This window comes from Aquarana catesbeiana, linkage group LG01, assembly GCF_042186555.1.
Source record: "Aquarana catesbeiana isolate 2022-GZ linkage group LG01, ASM4218655v1, whole genome shotgun sequence".
NCBI classification, from domain to species: Eukaryota; Metazoa; Chordata; class Amphibia; order Anura; family Ranidae; genus Aquarana; species Aquarana catesbeiana.
Window position 1 is genome coordinate 50,361,262 of NC_133324.1, and position 19,433 is coordinate 50,380,694.

Consider the following 19,433-nt stretch of genomic DNA (forward strand, 5'->3'; position numbering starts at 1 on the left):
GCAGCTAGCTGCCATAACCCTGGTATCCTCTTCTTCAGCCGCTTTCCGATAAGAGTGGTCTCCGTGGCGGATTCGGCGTGAGATCACTTTTATCAGCGGCGGAAGAGGGGCACCCCCCGCCCGCCACACTCCAGAGCCCTCCGCCGCTTACCAGAGCCATCAGCAGTGGCGGAGGCAATCGGATCTTCTCCCTTGCTGGGTATGGAGATGAGTGAGGGGAAGATGGCCCCCACCCGTCTCCATACCATTGCAGGGCAGAAGTGACGTCAAAACTTCACTTCCGCCCATAGCTCTTAAAGGGAATTTTTTTTTTATGACAATTTTTTTTCTTTATTATTGCATTTTAGTGTAATAATGAGATCTGGGGTCTTTTTGACCCCAGATTTCATATTTAAGAGGTCCTGTCATGCTTTTTTCTATTACAAGGGATGTTTACATTCGCTGCGCAAATACGGTGTGACAGAAAGTATTGCAACGACCGCCATTTTATTCTCTAGGGTGTTAGGAAAAAAAATTATAATATTTGGGAGTTCTAAGTAATTTTCTAGCAAAAAAAAAAATTTTTTTTTTAACTTGTAAACAACAAGTCTCAAAAAGAGGCTCGGTGCTTAAGTGGTTAATGATCCAACTAAAACATTAAATATACAGTAAATAAAGGAAAAACGTGAAAAAAAAATTACCAAAATGCAATGGTATGATGGAACCCAAAGAGTTTAATCACAACCTTGGCCTATGGAAAACTGTTTTTATTTTAGTACTGTACCTGGGGCAATTTGCTTTCTTCCAAACATGATTTTTGTTTATTTTTAATGACTCAACTAATACATAACATATACATATTTATTCCCCTCTGCTCATTTTTTCACTAAATTAAATTTATACTTGAAAATGCCAAATGTGCCTAAACACCACATTTATGCACGTCAAGTGTTTTTTCTGCCCGAAAGCTTCTCCTAAAAACGTACATGTGATGTTTTTTTTTTTTCAGCCTGTAAGCGCTACTCTTCAAATATGCCGGTAAATGCCCAAATGTGCATGGACACATACGCCAACATAGTGTTGCTTCTATAGGCTAAAAAAAACACCAAACGACTGTATAATGCCACGTACACACGATCGGACTTTACGGCATACTTTCGACGGACAATTCGATCGTGTGTGGGCTCCAGCGGACTTTGTTTTCTCAAAAGTTTGACAGACTTAGATTTGAAACATGTTACAAATCTATCCGTCGGACTCGAGTCCGGTCGAAAAGTCCGCTCGTCTGTATGCTAGTCCGACGGACAAAAACCGACGCTAGGGCAGCTATTGGCTACTCGCTATGAACTTCCTTGTTTTAGTCCGGTCGTACGTCATCACGTACGAATCCGTCGGACTTTGGTTGATCGTGTGTAGGCAAGTCCGTTCATTCGGAAAGTCCGTCGTAAAGTCCGTCGAAAAGTCCGCCGGGCAAAGTATGCCGTAAAGTCCAGTCGTGTGTACGCGGCATAAGAAGCATTTTTTTATGCCCAGTGTGCAAGAGGCCTTATGATGAAGTCAGATTTTAAATATGCATTTCATGTTTTCCTGCTGTACTTAGTTGGCCATAATACAAATATGTTGCCAGCCCAAATACATTTTATACATAGGCATGGATACAAATTTAATGTAAATGTGAAAATAATGAATTTGTGACATTTCAAAATTTACAGCATGCTCTTCTTAGCCGATATATGTGTGGCCCATGTCTTCTGTCCACTGGTTAACTTGGGTCATATGTCCCACAAATGTTCATATCATCACCACACAGATAAACTGAAAAATATAGAGATGCTCCTAGCTTGCTATTAAAGTGAACCTAAGTGAAAAGCAAAAAATGACTAGCTTTTTACCCGGCTGCCACAAAGGGTGCCAAGAACCCTAAAATACTTACACATCAATGGCAACTATTGTTTCAGTGGCCAATCATGTCATTACATGCCAAAACACAGGTCATGTGATCTCTGTTGTGTATGAGAATCAATCAACTGGTAGCTTTGCTTGATCCCTAAGCAGCCATTAAAACCAGAGCCAATTTCTTTCCTGCAACCATGGGTTGCAGGAAAGAAATTGGTTTCATTCCCCCCATCAACACAGTGTTGGAAGGGGAATCTGAGCTGAGCCATGCTGAGCCATGTTATTCTCCCAGCAGTGGCGGGGGGGGGGGGCTGTCTCCACTGGGAGAAGATAGTGGTTATTGCTAGAGGCTATTCTAGCCGCTAGCGATAATTGCATGCAAAATCCATCAGGCTGCTTGTACTGAAGTTGATCGATAACTTAGTACATTCAGCCTGCCTGTACATGGTTCAAACCTCAGGCCGTTCCTGCAGAACTGACCGAGATTGGAAGCATCTATGGCTGGCCTTAGATAGACATCATAAAGATCGAAGTGGCCACAGCATGACATTTCTAAAGTATCATTTCATATCAGGATCTCCTGAAGTCTCTTCGAATCTAATTCCTGTCTACATGCACTCCAGCAACTGCTGCACGCCATTACTCTGGGTGGGTTTCTTGACGGTGAAAACAGTGGACCATGGCACTGGCATGGCCTCCTGTGATCGTGAATCAGGACAGCATGACAAAGTAGGAAAGCGGTTGAGAAACAACAACAGAGTGATGTTACCTAATAACAGGTAGACCTGTGCGCCGTCAATAAATTTGTTTAGTTTCGTTCCGTTACGTTTCGTATTAGAATTAATTTGTATTTCGTAATTCATGTCCGAAATTAAATTTGGATTTGTACGAAATATGAATTTTCGTTAGGTTTGTGTCAGATCACCTGTATCCAGGTGACAGATGTACCCCATTGGGGTCAGGAGTGTACCGCTATGATAGTGGACCCTAAGGCTGACTGCTGCAGATGGAACTCGGGGTGGTTCAGGAAGGCAGGTCCCCTGGAGCACCAACACGGATCCCACGGTGAGTTAGAGCATAGATTCCCCAGGGCGCAGAGTCTAAGAGCCAGTAGGTGTTCACCAGAGCCTCTAGTGGTAAGGATGGACTGGGCTGCAACTGGCTCCAGGTCGCAGCCCCCAGGGTCTTCCAGCTCACGCTCACGGTAGGCTACAGGAGGATGGAGAGGAAACAGCAGCCCAGGACAGCAAGGAATAGCAAGGAGGTAGCCAAATGTCGGGGCGACTAGCAGACAAGGATAACAGAGAACACGCCAAAAGTCAGGGTCACAGGCAAACAGGGATAGTCAAGAACACGCCAAGATCGGTAACAGAGACAAACTTAGAGCACACGGCAAACAGGAAGCCAAACACACAATATTGCACGGCAAGGCAGGCTTGGAGAATACAGTGTTAAATAGTGGTTCCTGTTGAGGCTAGGGTGGAGCCACACAGAGGGAAGATTACTTAAGCATGCATGTGTGAGAGTACAAGCCTCAAGGCTGATACACAGACCAGGTAAGAGACAGACAGGTCATGAATGTATTACTGCAAGGTCATGACAGTTCGTTAACTTTTCATAACAATTACGAATGTTCATTATGATGAATTTATCATTATGAGGGGCTCCCACCATCCTTGTTCTGTGCTGAAGCATCTGCGCCAAGGCTTTCATGGCAGGATCACAAGGGATTATTTTAATAGAAGTTACAGATTTAAATATATTAAAATTGGGTTAACATAAATTTTATTTTGGCAAGAACTTCAAACCTTGTAATACTTCTGAAAGACCCTGAATTCAACCTTTCTTTGCCCGTTGGTATAGATGGCATTACATTGGCCTCATCCAATTACCATATACCAGAGTTCAAGTAGTCACATCATTCTGCTAGGAGGACTGTACCACAACAATTGTGAATATAAGACCAAATAACACCAACCGAGAGCTTTAACTTTCTCAGCATTCATAGTCATTAATGTGTATTGGAAACAGTCAAGGAGAAGTAAATGGAGACAGATAAAACTTGAGAAATGAGGCATCTTAGTGGTAAGAAAACACAGAATTACAGAATTTAAAATTATGACATCGCTCAGGTAATTGAAGGCTGCCTAACATTTTCACCTGAGGCATGCAATAATCTACCGTAAGCACATATTCTCGGCGTGTCTTATTGCTCAAAAAATAATCCTCCCCTGCATTCAGAGATATGATACGTCTATCTCTCCAGCTCCGACTTTTCCACCTTCATCAAAGCCCGGGCCTTCGCTCTGAACATCTAGGAGATATTACAATTATCTTTATGTGCTATTTCCCTTTTCACAAGACTGCGCTCCGGCATTGAAAGCCATCTCTTATCAATCTGCTCCCGCAACAGACACTCGAGTTGGAGAATGGACCTTTTCATTATGACTACGCTAAAGACAATATATTCAGCCTGCAAAACAGACCTGATCTTCCTGAGAGGAAGACGAAGAGAGGATTATGCCGGGTAATGTTATTTATTTATTTTTTCTATTATCGTCAAAGGTCTAGGATGCCCTGAGGTTCACTTCCTGCTTAGCAAACAGAATACTTTGCAGATACTTTGCAGGTTAGCTTGAGACGGTAAGATCATTGCCGGCAGACAAGCTAAAGACCATTTCAAGATTGTATGGATCTACTTTGTTTAAAGTCAAAACTTGAAGGATGCTGCACCCAACAATGACTCATTTTTTTCCGGATGTTGGACAGTTAATCCTCTTGACATTTTCTTCTATCTCTCAGGGATTCTATTTTGGAGATCTCTGCTCCCAGGTATGCACACTTGCTGTGCTTATTATACAGTTCTCCCACCAGCTCTTCTGGATTTTTATTTTGTATTATGGCAAATGTAACAAAAGGAGCTGGAACCCCCAAAAACTCCCAAGTGGGCAGGAACAGAACTGAGAAATATGGAAGGGAGATCTCATGGGCATATAAAAAACAGGGGCTGACTTGTCCTACCAGGCTTCACCTAAAAAAATCACTTTTAGGTGACCCACCTAATGGCTGTAACAGCCTCCACTCTTCTGGGAAGACTTTTTCACAAGATTTTGGAGGGTGTCTTTGAGATTTTGAGTCCATTCAGCCAAAAGACCGTATGTAAGTTCAATACTGATGGTGGATGAGAGGAACTGGCTTGCATTTCAACCAATCCCATAGGTGTTCAGTAGGGTTGAGGTCATAGCTTTCTGTAGGCCACTCAGGCTCCTCCACATCAAACTTATGGAAACCATGTCTTTATGGAGCTGGCTTTCTATACAGGGGCACAGTCGTGCTTGAATCAAAAGGAAGTTTACCCAAACTGTTGCTGCAAGGTTGGAAATACACAGTTGCAAGCTGTAGTATTAACATTACCTTTCATTTGGTCCTCATTTGAGTCTCTCTCTCTCTCTCTCTCTCTCTCTCTCTCTCTCTCTCTCTCTCTCTCTCTCTCTCTCGCCTGTATATATACTTGCTTTTTTATTTTAAAATGAGAGAAAGTTTCACAAAGACACAAGACTATCTCTGTCTCCCCCACTAGACTGATGACTTTTAGATCTCAACAAAATATCTGCATACAAATTTGTTCACCTGAAACAATCATCGCCTTCACTGTGGGGATTGTTCGGGTACAGACACAAACGGAGACATCATGTTAAACATTCTCCAGTAAGAAACACAGAGAAATACTGTATAATTTTCTGATTTTTATGTCTCTAAATAAGAGATAAAAATGGGAAACCACAGGAGGCTAATTAGTGGTCCATAATGCTTCTGTACCCAGCAAAATAATCTTTATTTTCAAATGTCAAATACAAGCAAGAACCTTATAATTAGCTGTAAAGTTTAAGTATCAATTTATCCAGTCAATATGCACAAGGATCTGACAGCCATATCTATCAGCCAGGAATAATTGAGCAGGTCCAGATTTAACTGGTTGTTTACCAGGACACACTGCTGGAACATGACGGAGCTGAAGTTAAAGCAAAACTATGTAGTTTACTATCTTTCAAACTACTATTCTGATCAGCTGCTTTGGTGATTTACATACCCCTGTCATACTCTGTAGACTGGAAGTTACACCACTATTATAAATTACAATTGCACTAATTTGCCTCTTCCTGTGTCATTTCCTGCCCTCCAGTCCACCCATTTGACTAGGAATGAGCAACACACATTTGCTATCACCTTTCCCTTCTGAACGCAGCCTATACACCTCACACTCCCACCCCTGGTGCCTCAGATTAGAAGATAAGACCACTGATAACCATGAGACCACTGATCATAGAGTCTGATGTCCATGAGACCACTTATCATAGAACCTGATGTCCATGAGACCAATTATCATAGGGCTTGATGACCATGAGACCACTGATTATAGAGCTTGATGACTATGGGGCCACAGATTATGGAGGCTGATGACCCTAAGGCCACTGATCATAGAGTCTAATGTCAATGAGCAACTAATCATAGAACCCGATGACCATGAGGCTACTGATCATAGAGTCTGATGTCCATGAGAACACTTATCATAGAACCTGATGACCATGGGGCCACCGATTATAGAGCTCGATGACCATGAGGCCACTGATTATGGAGCCTGATGGCCATGAGGCCACTAATCATAGAGTCTGATGTCCATGAGACCACTTTGAATAGAACCTGATGACCATGAGACCATCGGTAGTAGAGCTTGATGACCATGAGGCCACTGATTATAGAGCCTGATGGCAAGGAGACCAGTAATCATAGAGTCTGATGGCCATGAGACCACTCATCCCAATCTGATGACCACAAGACCACTGATTATAGAGTCTGATAACAATGAGACCACTGATCATGGAACCTGCTAACCATGAAAGCACTGATCATAGAGTCTGATGTCCATAAGACCACTTATCATAGAACCTGATGACCATGAGGTCACCGATTATAGAAATGATGACCATGGAGCCACTGATTATGGAGCCTTATTCTCATGAGGCCACTAATCATAGAGTTTGATGTCTATGAAACCACTTTGAATAGAACCTGATGACCATGAGGCCACTGATCATAGAGTCTGACGTCCATGAGACCACTGATCCCAATCTGATGACCACAAGACCATTGATCACAGAGTCTGATGACAATGAGACCACTGATCATGGAACCTGCTAACCATGAAAGCACTGATCATAGAGCCTGATGGCCATGAGACCACTGATCATAGATAATGATGACATTGAGGCCACTTATCATAGAGCCCAATGACCATGAGAAAACTGATCATAGAGCCTGATGACAATGAGACCACTGATCATAGAGCCTGATGACCTTGTCTTATTAACTCTCCCACAATCAGCCTCATTTGCGGTGTGTAGCATACAACTGGGAGTTAAAATAAAGCAAGATCTCAGGTAATTATACCAGCTGCATCACTATAGAGTGAACAGCACTGTTCAAGAACACATTCTCACAAGATGGGGAATCCAACTTTTCCAGGAGGTTGTTGGAAGGTTGCAGGAATGGCTGGAAACTGGGGTCTACAGTAACTAACTTTTTATACCTCTAAGACAGAAAATGTGTTACTTGCCAGATCACCAGGCAAAAGTAAAGACAAAAAAATTCTAACATAAAAAAACGAATGCAGCCACCACATTTAAAGCTTGGAAAGCTGCAATATATCATTTATTTGTTTGTTTATGGGTCTAATATAGCTTTAGGAAAGAGGGTTTGCATTGCAGCCAGGCAATTACAATTTTCGGAAAGGAAATCACCAATGCCATCCTTGATCTGTATACTCCCTGTATTATTTTGAATCATTGCCTGGAAGGAACCTCAGCCCAATAACTTAAGACAAGAGGGCTATGTACAGCATGATTTTAGAGACATGACCCCAGCAAAACCTGTAAACTGATAATCTTTCAGCCAGCTGCCAAGAGTTTTTTTTTTTTTTCACAATTCTGCCAGCATAGGCCCTTTAAGCAGCGGTCATAAACAGCGAGTAGCTTTATCTGTATGCACTTCGTCGACAAACCCTTCTACCAGTGCAGTGTCACATTACACAGCGCGGCACTCTACACACAGAAAAAACATAGTATTATTACCTGTGCGCAACACATCCGTCGGTTCTCCTCAAATATTACTTTGTGGCCTCCGGGGAACACTTTGTAATTTTATAGAGACAAGCAGAAAGGCTTTAGAAATGCATTGTATATTTCACCCACGCCAGTTAAGTGTCCTGTAGGGAGGTATGGAACTACCTGTCTATTTATCTCAACCTGCGAAAGGAATTTCCGCTCACAGCAGCAGATAGATACTGCCCATTCTCCGAGGCTCCTCGAGTCACCGGATTATAGACCCACGTAGATTGTGAAAGCAAGAAGAGCGAAGAAAACAGCTAAAGAGAGGAGACGTGATATGGATAACATATGTTAAGAGAGCGCATTCTCATTGGTTGCCTACAAACTACAGATCAGACCTAAGCCAATTCAGAACAACTGCGGGCAAGTATTTAAAGCTGAGGTCTGAGTTAACTCTCCATTGCTTACCAAAAACTGAAATATCAACATTGAGCGTATTGATCCTTCAAATGGATTTGAAAAGCTTGCTAATAAACGTACCTGTAATCTGTTCTCAGATTATCTTCCCATAATCCTCAACATTTGAAATACATAAATAAAAAGCTGTTAAAGATGTTATATTCTGTTCAGTCGATCTTGTGTCCAAGTATGTCTGCCAAACAACTCAACGAGACACTTGGCCACCACTGCAACAGCAGCACAACTTGGTCAAGAACTCAACCTAAAGCCTAGTACACATGGGCTGAATGTTCAATAGAAACGGGCCAAAATTTGTGTAGTGGAGTCGGTCCGACAGAGCCGGCTTCTGTCGAAGGGGCATGGCTGATTGGCTCCCGATCAGCTTTCTCAGCCAATGGCTGAGAGTGCTCACCGGAGTGTTCTCAGGGGGGCGTCCCACTGACAGAACACAATAGAACAGCAGGGGAGATCGCTGTATTTACATTGGATAGATAGTACAGCAGCTCCTCCTGAGCCCTGCTGGGTTGAACGAAAAAACACTACTAGTGTGTACGAGGCTTAAGTCTGTTAGTTGGACCATTAAGGAGCTGCAGGACATTGATGAGTCATCCTTCTGCTAACTCTGCCCTCTCCTCCTATCAGCTTGTTCTTTGTCTACGACAGCAGCACCTGATTGGCTCAGAGAGATGATCTTTCCTCTGTTGTTCTTGGTGTCACTGTTCAGGCCAGGGAACTGTGGTAGGGCTTTATAAAGCTTCAGGCTAGGCCAGAGCTAGCTAATCAGAATCAATGCCTGAACATAGATCACACTGGAGGGGGGGGGGGCAGCCTGCATATAGAGGAACCGCTCTCTCCATTTTCCTCCTGCCGCTGCTGAATGTCTGCTGTTCCTCCTCTCCCTCTCGCAGGCATTTAGTGGCTGCAGGAGGAACATAGAGAGATTGGTTCCTTTATATGCAGGTGACCCTGCCGCTCCTCCTATCCAGATGTACTGTACTGGGGGGCCACATGGGCCCCTTACAGCATGGGACTGGGTCGCAATTTCACCCCCTGTGACCCCTGTAGTTATGCACCTGTCTGGAGTCCTGTTTGCTTAGGAAATCATGGACCAGCTATGATGGAAGCTAAGTAACTTCCAGGGTCTATTTATAAAAAAAATTGCTGGACAATAGTTACATGCATTTGCCCAACTATGACAAATGAGTATTTTGCTTAATACGTTGATTTTCATTAAATGGGTTGTAAGGTGTTTTTTTTTTACCTTAATGCATTCTATAACCTTCTGTAGTGCTGCAGCCCCCCCCCCCCCCCCCGTTTTACCTACCTAAACGCTGTCATCCTCCGTCCGGGAACAAGCACACTATCTCTAGCTGATATCTCATGTCCTCATTAGCTAGATTGATAGCAGTGCAGCCATTGACTCCCACTGCTCTCCAATTAAATCCAATGATGCGATGCAGGGGACGGGGCAGAGTCCTGCATTCTGTGTAAATGGACACAGATGCGGGACTCGAGAGAGTGGCCCACGGGTGTCCACCAAGGAGAGCGCATCTGCAACGTGGACACTCAATGCGGAGAGGAGCCACCAGCGCCACTGAGGGACCCCAGAAGAGGAGGACCAGGGCCACTCTGTGCAAAACTAACTGCACAGTGGAGGTAAGTATGACATGTTTGTTATTTAAAAAAAAAAAAAAAAACGAGGGTTTACAACCCCTTTAATCATCTAGTAACCATAATGTGATATCATCCCAGATTGAGGTATTTTAGGCCCACAATGCAGAAATTGTCCTATAAAACCTAAATCCGGAAAATATAGCATTGTGGCCACTAGATAGAGCTGATGATCAACAGAAATCAATGTATTAAGCAAAATACAGCCAAAATTTGTCATGGCTGGACAAATGCTTGGGCGCATTTTTCATAAATAGACCCCTAAAGTCACTTAGCTTCCATCATAGCTGGTCCATGATTTCCTAAGCAAACAGGACTCTGGTCATTAAGCTATCATAGGAAATCAACATATTAATCAAAATATGGTCAGAATTTGACGACTGGGTGAATGCTTGTGGCATATTTTTTATACATAGACCCTCTAACGTAACCCTAATGCATAAAGACTATTGCCAATGTACAGGAATGGATGGATAGTGTGTGCATGCGTGTATATATGCATATTTGTAGCACTCAGGTTACCGATTACCCATCAGATGAAGCTGGAGCTGAAGTGTCAGATTCAGGCAACATAAGTAACATTAAATAATCCTGGGAAAATAATAATTTCATAAGTTATCCTGCACAGCTCTAATAGTTTAAGCCTGAATATTTAGATTTTTCCATCAGCCCGATCTCTCCATTTTCCTCCTGCCGCCGCCAAATGTCTGCTTTCCTCCTCTCCCTCTCGCAGGCATTCAGCGGCTGCAGGAGGAACATAGAGGGATTGGTTCCTTTATATGTAGGTGCCCCTGCCGCTCCCCCTATCTAGATGTACTATACAGGGGGGCCACATGGCTCCCTTGTGGCATGGGACTGGGTCGCAATTGCACCCCTTGCGACCCCTGTAGTTATGCCCCTGTCTGGAGTCCTGTTTGCTTAGGAAATCATGGACCAGCTATGATGGAAGCTAAGTAACTTCCAGGGTCTATTTATAAAAAAAAAAAAAATGCTGCACAATTCTAATAGTTTAAGCCTGAATATTTAGATTCTTCTATCAGCCCAGTGATGACTGGTTCACTTTAACGGCATTGAGCTCTAAATTTAAACTCTCGGCAGCCCAGCGCTGTCTTTAGTGTAGCAGGGTGTTCTTTAATCAGGTCATATATTTTATTTATGATTCATTTCACTTTAAAGATAATAAAAGACGGAACTGGGCTGACACGTCTGCTCACGTCTCGCAGCGGAGGGGCACCGAGGTGGATTTAGCATGCATTTCAGATTTAAATGTCTGTCAATGACAAACAGGTGTCCTTGGGATTTTAAGATTCCAGGGAAATGTGCTGTTAATCTTCTCCGCCAACAACCTTTTTACGGGAATATTAAGTCTATTTACAAGCCGTCATACCAAAGAGCTCAAACAACTTTTAAAATCAAAATTCCACGGGCTGAGTTTCTGTTCTGCCAAAGGCCATGCGCCCGTGGCTGCCCTTCCATGTTATGACGCAGTGTCCGTACCTGGGCAGGGGAGCTGAGAACGATGGAGGAGGGCAATCCACCACTTTAAAGGTAAACTAAAAACCACTTATATATTGATGAAAACATCATTAATGAGATTTTAAAATCCTGGTATAACTGCTTGAGTGAAGGGAAGAGGAGAGGAATGAAAAGAGAAGGGAAGAGAAGGAGAGGGGAGGGGAGAGGAGAGGAATTAGAAGAGAAGAGAAGGGAAGGGAGGGGAGTGAAGGGAAGAGGAGAGGAGAGGAATGAGAGTGAAGAGAAGAGAAGGGAAGGGAGGGAGAGCAGAGGAGAAGAGAGGGGGAAGAGAAGAGAGGAGAGGAAAGAAGAAATAATGAAGAGGAGATTTGAGAAGAGGAGAGGGGAGGGGAGAGGAGAGGAATGGGAAGAGAAGAGAAGAGAAGAGAAGAGAAGAGAAGAGAAGAGAAGAGAAGAGAAGAGAAGAGAAGAGAAGAGAAGAGAAGAGAAGAGAAGAGAAGAGAAGAGAAGAGAGAGGAGAGGAGAGGAGAGAAGAGAAGAGGAGAGAAGAGAAGAGAAGAGGAGAGGAGAGGAGAGGAGAGGAGAGGAGAGGAGGGGAGGGAAGAGGAGAGGAGAGGAATGAAAAGAGAAGGAAAGAGAAGGAGAAGGGAGGGGAGAGGAGAGGAATGAGAAGAGAAGGGAAGGGAGGGGAGTCAAGGGAAGAGGAGAGGAATGAGAAGAGAAGAGAAGGGAAGGGAGGGGAGGGAAAGCAGAGGAGAAGAGAGGGGGAAGAGAAGAGAGGAGAGGAAAGAAGAAATAATGAAGAGGAGATTTGAGAAGAGGAGAGGAGAGGAGGGGAGGGAAGAGGAGAGGAGAGGAATGAAAAGAGAAGGGAAGAGAAGGAGAGGGGAGGGGAGAGGAGAGGAATGAGAAGAGAAGGGAAGGGAAGGGAGGGGAGTCGGAAGAGGAGAGGAATGAGAAGAGAAGAGAAGAGAAGAGAAGAGAAGAGAAGAGAAGAGAAGAGAAGAGAAGAGAAGAGAAGAGAAGGGGAGGGGAGGGGAGGGGAGTGAAGGGAAGAGGAGAGGAATGAAAAGAGAAGGGAAGAGAAGGAGAGGGGAGGGGAGGGGAGGGGAGAGGAGAGGAGAGGAGAGGAGAGGAGAGGAGAGGAGAGGAGAGGAGAGGAGAGGAGAGGAGAGGAATGAGAAGAGAAGGGAAGAGAAGGAGAGGGGAGAGGAGAGGAATGAGAAGAGAGAGAAGAGAAGAGAAGAGAAGAGAAGAGAAGAGAAGAGAAGAGAAGAGAGAAGAGAAGAGAAGAGAAGAGAAGAGAAGAGAAGGGAGGATGGGAGAGCAGAGAAGAGAGGAGAGGGGAAAGAGAAGAGAGGAGAGGAAAGAAGAAAGAATGAAGAGGAGATTCGAAAAGAGGAGAGGGAAAGGAGAGGATAAGGCCAGGAAAGGCATGGAAGAAGGGCAGAGGAAAGGAAAGGAAAAGAGGAAGAGGAGATGGAATTAGAGGAGAGGAGAGGGAAAGGAGAGGAGAAGAAGAGAGGGAAGAGTAGTGGAGAGGGAAGAGGAAAGGAGTGTAAGGAAAAAATAAAGGAAAAGGGGAGAGGAGAGGAGAGGAGAGGAGAGGAGAGGAGAAGGGAGGCCGGGAAGGGAAAAGAGGGTGTTGTGCAGTCCTAACATACTTCCTGTATTAGAGTGATCACACTGTACGTCTATAGATGCAGTACAGAAAATGAGTGTTGTCCCACTACGACAGGAATGTTTCTGGCAGGATCAACAGGTAAAAATTAAGAAAAAAAAGCCTAGAATAAAAGAAAACATTTACAGCCACTGCATTTAAAAAACAGTAATCTGCAATATAATACCTTTTTGTTGCTGGGTTTAGACATATTACGTGTACCTGCATTAGACCATTGTGGTGTAACTCATTTTGGATTCCATTTGGAATGGCACTCCAACAACCCTAAGGCAAGACAGCTCCAAAGCACATGCGCTGCAGCACTCCACAGCTTCCGGTTACATACAATGCGGTGCCAAAAATGGTACATGTCCATTTTCTTGGGCATTTTGGAGCGTGGCCTGCCTATTATTTTGAATGAGCTACCCTAACACAATACATGTTAACACACAAAAACTTTTGTTAACACAAATCACTAGGACACCAAGGTGTGAATGGGCCTTGAAAGTTTTGGAGACTATCATCTCATGTTTATAAAGAAAAAAACTCACCCAAGCTCTACTGCTATATAAAAAATTGATGAGTGGGGTTGGTGCACTGGCTGAGTAGTTCACTGAGAATCCATAATAGAGGAAATAGCCGGCAACCCCAGAGCTTTATTTTAGCATCAAAGCTATGGCTTTGGCCGAAACGCGTTGGCATTATGTGGATTGCTCATTGCTGTTTGTGTGCTTAATAAATTTTGCAAGAAGAAGCTCTTGGGTTTCTGGCTATTTCCTCTATTATATCATCTCATGTTTATGCCAATTTTGACTCTTGAATATTCACCCCTAAGTGCCACCATATCCCTTTTGATAGTATGAAGCTACTTTTCTAAATTGAATGACGGGTGTGTTTTATTTTTGAATGCTGAAAGCTGCAGTCTAATATGAATTCCGAGATAAAGAAAGGAAAAAAAAAACATGAAGAGATTTAATAAGATATTTATAAGCCATATTTATGTGTGGCTGCTTGGGTGACTCCAGATCGGTGGCAAAGCACGGATGGGATGAGAGCCGATGGTTAAAAAACCCCTGACATGAGTGAATGATTTATGCCATGGATAGTGAATATTCAACATTGACTCATATTCCCTGGAAGTGCACTGTTTACATCTTCCTGCGGATAGAAGCAGATCCAGGACACGGCACGAATATAGTATCCATTAATGTGCAGCGTCAGATCTTTGTATGGATGACCCAAAAATGTGCATAGAGAGTGGAGCTGAAACCATTCATTTTCTGCCTGACTTGTGTCTGACACAGATTGTTAGCGAGCCGAGATATTGTCAAGCAGAACTGATATTGAGAATATAGGATGAGGGCAAAACATCAACCGGAATAATCCGATCTTAGATGTAGTTCTTGTAAATCACGGCGGGATGAAAGAGACTCGAGTGTGACCCGGTTGGTTCTCGGCAGTAGTTCCGACAGCCGTTTTTTAAAGGGGTCAAAACTGCAATCAGCTCCTGTGGCGTGCTAGCACTAATCAGGTGTCATTATAAAGACTGGAGATATTATTATTATTTTTTTTTAAAGGCTTAAAGTGTACCTGTAACAGTCCTCAAACCATCAAGCAAGTCCCCATCTGGTGATGTGTAGTGACTTGGCTTTGAAAAGCCGAAAGTGCAGGAGGTGAATGGATCGTCGTGATCGATCGCCAGCCATTTTTAAAGGGACCACAAATGGAATCAGTTCCTATTATGTGTAGTCACTAATCAGACATTATTATAAAGACAGGGAATCAAAAAACTGGGCTTAAAGTGAACCTGTCACAGTACCCAAACACTCAAACTAACCTTTCAACAAAGGATCATCTGGTTCTAATTGGTGACTCTGGTTGGAAAAAATGATGGGTTAGGGCATGGCAAGAACTCCTGAAATCAGGGCAACCCCAGTACATTATTGCCAACCTTCAGAAAATACTCTTCACATCCCACAATGTATTGTGGGGTCCGAGCAAACCTACAAAGGGTTGCCACCCATTGCATTGCTGGATATGCAATGAAAGTTGCCTGCAAATTCTTGGCCCCCATGTACCTGAAAACATTAGGGAAACTGGGCTCCTAGGCTGTCTCAAAGCACTGGTTTGTCAAGTCAAAAGCACCGATCAGCACTGCCTTTTTCCTACCTTCACTAATTCATTTGGAGCATTGGGGAGATTTCAACCTTTAATAAGATAAATGAACACCAAAACAGTAGACAGCAACAAAATTTGAATGCCCAAAATGTGGATAAAAGCCCTCCACAGGAGTCCGTCATTTCATTTCAATTATCAGAAGATGGGTACAGCCTTGTCCCTGCCTCCAATGCCACATAGCCATGCCTGGGTCTCTCAAAACTTGGCTCAGGAACTTAATGTATTTTGTGCGTCATCCAATTAAAATGTTATTTATCAACTTAAAGTGGAGTTCCACCCACTTTTACAACTCTTCAGCATCCCTCACTAAACTGTGCACTGTAAACAAATTGGATATATATATATATATTTTTTTCTCAGCACCTACTGTATATCTGCTGTATTCATTTTTCACTTCCTCCTCCCTGGCCGCGGCCCATCGCATTTCCTGTTTGCAATGCATTCTGGGAAGGGGCGGCAACTTCCTCTGAAATTGCTGTTGCTATGGAAACCTGACCTGAAACCTATTACACTGCTTGTGCTGCACTGTGCGAGATCTTCAAGGATGAGATCCAGGAAGAAATACAGTCTGGCTTCAGTTGCCCACACTTAAGATGGCCACGGCCTGCTGTAAGTTTATAAAATAACAAACTACTGCTATAAACTAACAAAACAGACCTTAGTTTACAGACTAACTTTACTAGAATACATTAAGATTGTGCATTATAGGGGTATTTTTATTTAAAAAGTATAATTTCGGCCGGAACACCACTTTAAAGTTATTTGAAAAATGTGGGAGCTGCTATTTAAAACCTCTTTCCAAAACGTCTAGTTGCCTGGCTGTCTTTGAGAGTTTTCATTCATCCATGACATAGTATACAGTATCTAGTAGTAGTTGGTCAGATGTCTATTAAAAAATATAATTTAGGTTGGACCAGGGCCATGCTGCTCAAGCATGTTGAGGGGGAGGCACTGAGATGAGAGTATCCAAATTGGACATATTCAGCCTCTAGGCCATATACCATCAATGGGTTTTATGGTGCAAGTGGCCATCTGCACCATAACATCCAATGGCAGCCAAAACTACTTGCATCCTTGCAAACAGTGACGCCATGTAACAAGACTGGGAGCATCCCAGCAACTAATGATTGCGATGGGAGAGGTGGCAAAAATGGCAACATGTTCCCTTGGCTTGGCCCTTTGTTGGACACAATGGTCTAGATCAGGGGTCTCCAAACTTTCTATGCAAAGGGCCAGTTCACTTCAGGTTTTAAGGGTCCTTCAGGTTTTAAGGGGCCATACTGTGGCCAGAGGGGGTACATGATGCCCCATTGTTGGTTTTAATACGTTTTCAATGGGTCTAGTGCCCCATCATTGGTGTGAGTGGGAGGAATAGTGTCCCATAACTGGTGTCAGTGGAAAGAACGGCTTCCCATCTTTGGTGTCAGTTGGAGAAATAGTGCCTCAAGTGCTGGATTTAGGCAAGCAAAGGCCCACATCCTGCCCTTGATCCACAGGTTGGAGACTCTAACTGGTCTAAATGATAGACAAGCCATGATATATGCCAGGGAAAGAAAGGCTGTGCCCATGGTTTGATGACCCCAAAGAGGAACCAATGGTGATCACGGTGGTCTGCAGATTATGCACAAACATGGTGAGCCTTGGCAACAAGAATGTCTTTTTTGCTGGTTACATCTTGAGACATCACTTGGGATCAAAAAACAATGATGTAGATCAAAGCACAAAAATATGACAAACTTTTACTTATTATAAGCAATAATTTAAATGTGTTCTAGTAATGAAATTTCACTCAAAGGTAGCATGATAGTTTAAGATGGCTGCCTACTGTGATTTCAGGCTTACATTTCAAAAACAAGCCTCCATTCAGCCTAAATGTGTAATTATTTGAAAACACAGACCCAATATGACCTGTAACTTTTACTTCCCATTTGATAGCTGAACGCTTGTGACAGGGTCAGAAAACGGCACGAAATTTCAAGATAAAGGAACACGCATCTCTCAGCACTCTTCCTGAAATGTTCTGAAGGCATCAGCAATGGAAAGGATCAACTCAGCTCCAGAGGGACGACTTAAATGTCCCGGGTCACGGAGCCAAATTGTGTCAGAGTGGAAAAAAACCTTGTTTGCTATTTAGTACATGACAGTTTCTTGCTACGAGGGGAAAAAAATGAATGATGTTCTCCTATCTCGGGTGGCAACGTCTTCAAGATGGCTGAGGAAAAGAAATTGCTTCTTCTTTTTACTGACGTGTGCAGGGCTCCAGACTTCCCACTTGTCAATGGAGATACCTGAAATAGAAGCTGAATTGTAAAATAAAATCGTAAGAACTTTAATGGGAATAGCCATATTTATTGCCGCGATATTAATTTATAGCCGTGATACGAAGACGAATGTTGCCTTTAACCTTGAATTTTGCCATTGGAAGTTTTTTTGAAAGAGATATTTAATTGTCAAGCAAACCGGCACTCCAACATAAGCATCCAGCATTACTTTGGCTGATACATCCCTTTAATGCAAAGTGGACCTATCGTCAGATATGTATTTCATGTTAAGTGCAGCATGCTAAGTAACGTATAAGTGTAACACTTCTAGGTATTTATTATCTGTCAGAGATCACAGTACTCCCCCTAACAATGTCTTCATATGCTTTTCCCTCCAGAAGAATGGCACGTTCCTTGTACAGGCAACATCCAAGGTCACCATCTACTTCCTGGAATGAGATGCAGACTCAGAGAATACACAAGTATATAAATGCTGGTACAATTCTTCTCAATTCTGCTGCGGTCTCTCACCTTGTGACTTGCAATGTTGCTGTCTGATCACTAGGATAGGGGAGACTGAGCAAATGCTTCTTCCTGCCTGCAGCACACCAATGACATCATCTTAGCCTAGGTAAAGTCACTGAATAGAGCACTAGGCAGAAACACAAATTCTTTTGCAAGTAAAATAGCTCCATTACATATATTTTGCCTGGGTATTTACCTACTTGCCTGGAGTTTAGCTTTAGCCATAGGGGCCTGCTACAACCAGGGATATTATACTGTACAGTATATATATATTTATATACACACACTTTATTACCAAAAGTATTGGGACACCTGCCTTTACACGCACATGAACTTTAATCGCATCCCAGTCTTAGTCGGCAGGGTTCAATATTGAGTTGGCCCACCCTTTGTAGCTATAACAGCTTCAACTCTTCTCGGAAGGCTGTCCACAAGGTTTAGGAGTGTGTCTATGGGCATGTTTGCCCATTCTTCCAGAAGCTCATTTGTTAGGTCAGGCACTGATGCTTCATCCCAAAGGTCCTCTATCGGGTTGAGGTCAGGACTCTGTGCCGGCCTGTCAGGTTCCTCCACCCCAAATTCGCTCATCCATGTCTTTATGGACCTTGCTTTGTGCACTGGTGCGCAGTCATGTTGGAACAGGAAGAGGCCATCCCCAAACTGTTCCCACAAAGTCGGGAGCATGAAATTGGCCAAAATGTCTTGGTATGCTGACGCCTTAAGAGTTCCCTTCACTGGAACTAAGAGGCCAAGCCCAACCACTGAAAAACGACCCCACACCATAATCCCCCCCCACCAAATGATTTGGAGTGGTGGACCAATACTTTTGGAAATATAGTGTGGATAAGTGAGTTTGGGGTGGAGGAACTTGACTGAGCTGCACATAGAGCATTGGTCCCACAAAGTCGGGAGCATGAAATTGGCCAAAATGTCTTGGTATGCTGATGCCTTAAGAGTTCCCTTCACTGGAACTAAGGGGCCAAGACCAACCCCTGGAAAAACAACCCCACACCATAATCCCCCCTCCACCAAATGATTTGGACCAGTGCACAGAGCAAGGACCATAAAGACATGGATGAGCGAGTTTGAGGTGGAGGAATTTGACTGGCCTGCACAGAGTCCTGACCTCAACCTGATAGAACACCTTTGGGATGAATTAGAGCGGAGACTGCGAGCCAGGCCTTCTCGTCCAACATCAGTGCCCTACGTCACAAATGCACTTCT

The 19,433-nt window shown here is 43.5% G+C and overlaps 1 protein-coding gene across 22 annotated transcripts in view; it reads right to left on the reverse strand.

Annotated features, from left to right (window-relative positions):
• The window catches only part of CELF4 (CUGBP Elav-like family member 4), a 1,454,628-nt gene that overhangs the window by 1,052,987 nt on the left and 382,208 nt on the right, over positions 1–19,433 (reverse strand). The gene's annotated exons all lie outside the window — the stretch shown is intronic.